We start from the raw sequence: 6365 nt of genomic DNA, 5'->3' as shown, positions 1-6365 counted from the left end.
CTTCTCTCCATACCCTCTGATCCTCTTAGCCACAAGGGCCACATCTAACTCCCTCTTAAATATAGCCAATGAACTGTGGCCTCGACTACCCTCTGTGGCAGAGAGTTCCAGAGATTCACCACTCTGTGTGTGAAAAACGTTCTTCTCATCTCGGTTTGAAAGGGTTTCCCCCTTATCCTTAAGCTGTGACCCCTTGTCCTGGACTTCCCCAACATCAGGAACAATCTCCCTGCATCTAGCCATTCCAACCACTTAAGAATTTTGGAAGTTTCTATAAGATCCCCTCTCAATCTCCTAAATTCTAGAGAGTATAAACCAAGTCTATCCAGTCTTTCTTCATAAGACAGTCCTGACATCCCAGGAATCAGTCTGGTGAACCTTCTCTGCACTCCCTCTATGGCAATAATGTCCTTCCTCAGATTTGGAGACCAAAAACTGTACGCAATACTCCAGGTGTGGTCTCACCAAGACCCTGTACAACTGCAGTAGAACCTCCCTGCTCCTATACTCAAATCCTTTTGCTAAGATAGATCACTCCTGCTAAATGCAATGGGCTGAGGTGTAGTACGCAACGGACGGAACTTGGGCCTTTTTTTCATCCATTTCAGTAACCGGACCCGACCCGACCCGACCCACAGTGTAATCAACGTTGCGGGGGAACAGTTTGTGTTCATAAATTATAATTCTGAAAATGAGGAGAAGATTTTCCCCAAATGACTTTTATTTTTACGAGGATGTTTCCGTAACCGGCTTCCGTCTCCGCACGAGTATCTTTGCTCCGCTACGGGATCTTTGGTGCGGAGACGGAAGCCGGTTACGGAAATGGGGCCGAAAATTACCCATCAATCTGCCCATGACCGTACTACGTCTTTCTCATCGAGTGATCTATCTTGCTCGCTATAGGATCTTTGGTCGACACGTGGTCCCAGGAGGTCCTATGAGGTCGCTGGAACTCTCCTTCATGCTCGAGGGAAGTTCCCGCATACTTGTGGCCTCAGCTAGGTCGCGGATGAATTTTCAGCATGTTGAAAAAATTTCCGTGAGTAAAGTTTGGTCGGCATGGTTTCTTTTTAACTCGTAGTGCAGTGGAGTGGGGTCGCTATTTAGTTACAGGCAGACGTAGGCAATCTCCTTCGCTGACCGGGCATTGGAGTTTTCAGGACCAAGGAAAACCGACCGGTAGGTAAATTGCCCGCTAAACTTTATTAAACTTCTTAAAAGTCTCTCCACTCATTTCTCTCTTTTATTCCAAATTGTCTGAAATAACCGATAGGGCTTGTTTTGGTCCAGTTAGGCCTTTAATCATTTGCTCCTTAGTTTTTTACTGATGTGTAATCTTCTGCCGGTTCTTCTCGTATCTATCAAGCTAAATGTGGTGTGACCTGAGGGCCAAACAGAAACCATTAGATGTTGCGTTCCAGCGTGATGGAATTATCTCCCGCGCTCTTAACGATGGCAGATTGTCACAGAAGCGCCCACACTATACAAAGGGGATACATTTAATGTACACCAGGCAAGTGAATGGACTCTAACTGTTGGCAACATCGTACATCGCAAGTTATAAATGGTATCATTTGCGCCATGCTGCCTAAATAACCTCTTGATTATTAATAGAAAATTGATTCTGGAGACTCTTTTTTTCATGGTTTACAAGGCAGGAGAACAGGCCTGGAGAAAGTTAAAGGGCATGTCCCACTTGAGCGTTATTTGCACGTCACGCAGATGGCGAGCGAAGATTTTGTACATCCCAAAATCCTAGGGCGCCGCGCGAGACCGTGCGTCACTGCCTACGTCACCACGCACCATGCGCGCGTAAACGATGTCGCGTAAATGACACGCAAATGACACCCGAGTGGGACAGGCCCTTAAGAAACTGAACATCATTCCCAACCTCAGAACCCCCAGTACATCCTGATGACAGAGGGGAAGAAGCTGTTCCTGAGTCTGCTCGTGCCTCTTTTAGAGCTTCTGTACCTTCTGCTGGACCGGAGTGGGAAGAAGAAGGAATGACCGAGGTGGGACAGGGACAAGTCTTTGTTCATCTCGGCTGCTTTCCCGAGGCAGTGAAGTGTAGATGGAGTCGATGGTGGGGAGTGTGGTGTGTGTGGGACTGGGCTCCATCTACAATGGTGGGGAGTGTGGTGTGTGTGTGATGGACTGGGCTACATCTACAATGGTGGGGAGTGTGGTGTGTGTGATGGACTGGGCTACATCTACAATGGTGGGGAGTGTGGTGTGTGTGGGACTGGGCTACATCTACAACTCTGGGGAGTGTGGTGTGTGTGGTAGACTGGGCTACATCTAAACTATGATGGGGAGTGTGTCTGTGTGATGGACTGGGCATCTGTAGACAATGGTGGGGCAGTAGTGGTGAGTGTGAGGTCTGGCTCCTCTCTCTACAATAGTGGGAGTGTCTTCAAGCCCTTGGCAATCTGGGTACATCTACATATGGTGGGGAATAGTGTGTGTGTGAGTCACTCAGCTACATCAGTACAATGAAGGGGAGTGTGGTGTGTGTGTGATGGACTGGGCTACATCTACAATGGTGGGGAGTGTGGTCTGTGTGGGACTGGGCTACATCTACAATGGTGGGGAGTGTGGTCTGTGTGGGACTGGGCCACATCTACAATGGTGGGGAGTGTGGTGTGTGTGGGACTGGGCTACATCTACAACTCTCTGCAGTTTCTTGCAGTCTTTGGTAGAGCTGTTCCCAAACCAAACTATGATGAAACCCAACAGTCTGCTTTCTACAATGCATCTGTAGAATGTTGTATGGGCACTAGGTTGCAAGAGAGATAAGATGGCAGCTCCTCTCTCTATTAAAAGTTTTAACTACATGTTCAAGCCCTTGGCAATACAGAGTACACATCATACGTTCAAGAATAGACACAAAATACTGGAGTCACTCAGCGGGACAGGCAGTATCCCTGAAGAGAAGGAATGGGCGATGTTTCAGGTTGAGACCCTTCCTCAGAAATCTGCACTGCGGACTTAACATGGTGGAACTCACGGTCCCTGGTTAGGGACCGGCTACGGGAGCTCCAAGCCACAGGAGCTTCGACCGCCCCGATCTTTGTCCGCCCTGACTGCGGATGGTCCAACTGCCCTGAGCTGCTGTGATGGATTTTTATAGAAACATAGAAAACTAGGTGCAGGAGTAGGCCATTCGGCCCTTCGAGCCTGCACCACCATTCAATATGATCATGGCTGATCATCCAACTCAGTATCCCATACCTGCCTTCTCTCCATACCCCCTGATCCCCTTAGCCACAAGGGCCACATCTAACTCGCTCTTAAATATAGCCAATGAACTGGCCTCAACTACCCTCTGTGGCAGAGAGTTCCAGAGATTCACCACTCTCTGTGTGAAAAAAGTTCTTCTCATCTCGGTTTTAAAGGATTTCCCCCTTATCCTTAAGCTGTGACCACTTGTCCTGGACTTCCCTAACATCAGGAACATGTTAAATCTTTCTGTGGTTGGCGTGTTGGTATGGCTGCACAGCAAATCAAATACCTCGTATGATTTACATATTCGTTTTCTTTTCATACTTGCCCATTAAACCCAATTACAATGATAATATGTTCAAGCGTTTGTGATCTCCGTCAAGGACAGCATTTCCTAAACAACATGTTTCCACACTGTGTCACTCTATTTAATTTGCTTCATCACCAAGTAAGGGCAAGAAGAATGAAACTCTTTGGGTATCTCCATCAAAGTGTGTCAGCCTAACAATCGTGAGGCAGGACCCAGAAATAGCATCTCTCTTCACTTTCCAGAAGTCTATGAATAACTGCAAGGGTTATAAATACTTTAAGTTCCCAGGTGACCGCTGTGCGTCAAATGTAAGGGTAATCTTTCTTATTGATTTTGGTTGTCTTGATGCCAAAATAGTGCCACAAAATCCTCTCCAGCCTCTCTCTCTCTCCCTCTCTCTCTCTCAAGAACAAGAGGTGGCTTCAACCTAACACCCATTTGAAAAGTGGCTCACACACTCTGAATTTCCTCTTGTGCCTGAGGTGGTAAAGGCGCTGCCAGCTACTCCCGGTGCTGAGGTGTCTCTCCATGTCATATCTTCAGAGATAAGACTCCCAGAATTTAAAACAGTTCACCCTATCCACAGGATCCCCATTTATACTCAATGGACTGTACGTCCTCGGATGATGTGCCCTCCTAAAGTCCATGATCAGCTCCTTCGTTTTTTTGATGTTCATATAACAATTACAGCACGGAAACAGGCCATCTCGGCCCTACAAGTCCGTGCCGAACAACTTTTTTTCCCTTAGTCCCACCTGCCTGCACTCATACCATAACCCTCCATTCCCTTCTCATCCATATGCCTATCCAATTTATTTTTAAATGATACCAATGAACCTGCCTCCACCACTTCCACTGGAAGCTCATTCCACACCGCTACCACTCTCTCTGAGTAAAGAAGTTCCACCTCATATTACCCCTAAACTTCTGTCCCTTAATTCTGAAGTCATGTCCTCTTGTTTGAATCTTCCCTATTCTCAAAGGGAAAAGCTTGTCCACATCAACTCTGTCTATCCCTCTCATCATTTTAAAGACCTCTATCAAGTCCCCCCTTAACCTTCTGCGCTCCAGAGAATAAAGACCTAACTTATTCAACCTATCTCTGTAACTTAGTTGTTGAAACCCAGGCAACATTCTAGTAAATCTCCTCTGTGCTTCCCATTGATTATTATCCTGCATTCACACAGCGATTGAGTATATCAATTATAAATAACTTCACCTATTTTAGTCGATGACAGGATAACCTCAGTGACGGTGCTGCTTTTAAAACAAATATATATTTAGAAGACAAAAGATTATTGTCTTCTCTTGACATCTCGTCCCGAAACGTTACCCATTCCTTCTCTGCAGAGATGCTGCCTGTCCCACTGAGTTACTGCAGCTTTTTGTGTCAATGGAAGGGAGGTTGGTTTGGGCGATGGTCTGGGCTGCATCTACAATTCACTACAATTTCTTCAGGTCTTGCATGGAGCTGTTCCCAAGCCAAGCTGTGATGCATCCAGATAAAATGCTTTCTATGGTGAATCTGTAGAAGTTGTGGAGAGTTATTAAGGTCATGTCGAACTACCTAAGCCTTCTGAGGAAGTAGAGGCTGTCTTGGTCGTTGCTTGAACATGTTTGGTCCAGGAAAAGTTGTTGGTGATATTGGCTCATTGTAATTTGAAGTTTTCAACCATCTCTGGTTCGGCACCATCAATGCAAGCTGGGATGTACGAACCGCTTCTTGCCATAGAGGGAGTACAGAGAAGGTTCACCAGACTGATTCCTGGGATGTCAGGACTTTCATATGAAGAAAGACTGGATAGACTCGGCTTGTACTCGCTAGAATTTAGAAGATTGAGGGGGGATCTTATAGAAACTTACAAAATCCTTAAGGGGTTGGACAGGCTAGATGCAGGAAGATTGTTCCTGATGTTGGGGAAGTCCAGAACAAGGGATCACAGTTTAAGGATAAGGGGGAAGTCTTTTAGGACCGAGATGATAAAAACATTTTTCACACAGAGAGTGGTGAATCTGTGGAATTCTTTGCCACAGAAGGTAGTTGAGGCCACAGTTCATTGGCTATATTTAGAGGGAGTTAGATGTAGCCCTTGTGGCTAAAGGGATCAGGGGGTATGGAGAGAAGGTAGGGACAGGGATACTGAGTTGGATGATCAGCCATGATCATATCGAATGGCGGTGCAGGCTCGAAGGGCCAAATGGCCTACTCCTGCACCTATTGTCTATGTTTTTATGTTTCTATGTTTCACTTCCTGAAGTAATTCACTGTCTCCTTTGAAGAATAACTTCCTCTCTGAGCCTCCATTTGATGGCGTTTGGAGGCGATGAAAGACTTCAGACTTTTAGAGATACAGCACGATAGTATGCCCTTCGGCCCACCGAGTCCGTGCCGACCTCTGCCTCAGAGGGCGGTGGAGGCCGGTTCTCTGGATGCTTTCAAGAGAGAGCTAGATAGGGCTCTTAAAATTAGCGGAGTCAGGGGATATGGGGAGAAGGCAGGAACGGGGTTCTGATTGGGGATGATCAGCCACGATCACATTGAATGGCGGTGCTGGCTCGAAGGGCCGAATGGCCTACACCTGCACCTATTGTCTATTGACCAGCGATCACCCCGTGCACTAGCACTATCCTCATCATCTGTTCACCCTCCTACCTACCTACCTTTTGGGCCGAGACCCTTCTGGAAACTCAGCGGGTGAGGCAGCATCTATGGAGCGAAGGAATAGGTGACGTTTCGGGCCGAGACCCGCAAGGGTCTCGACCCGAAACGTCACCTATTCCTTCGCTCCATAGATGCAGCCTCACCCGCTGAGTTTCTCCAGCATTTTTG

The sequence above is a fragment of the Leucoraja erinacea genome, chromosome 20 (genome assembly GCF_028641065.1).
Source record: "Leucoraja erinacea ecotype New England chromosome 20, Leri_hhj_1, whole genome shotgun sequence".
NCBI lineage: Eukaryota > Metazoa > Chordata > Chondrichthyes > Rajiformes > Rajidae > Leucoraja > Leucoraja erinaceus.
This window is presented reverse-complemented; position numbering follows the sequence as displayed.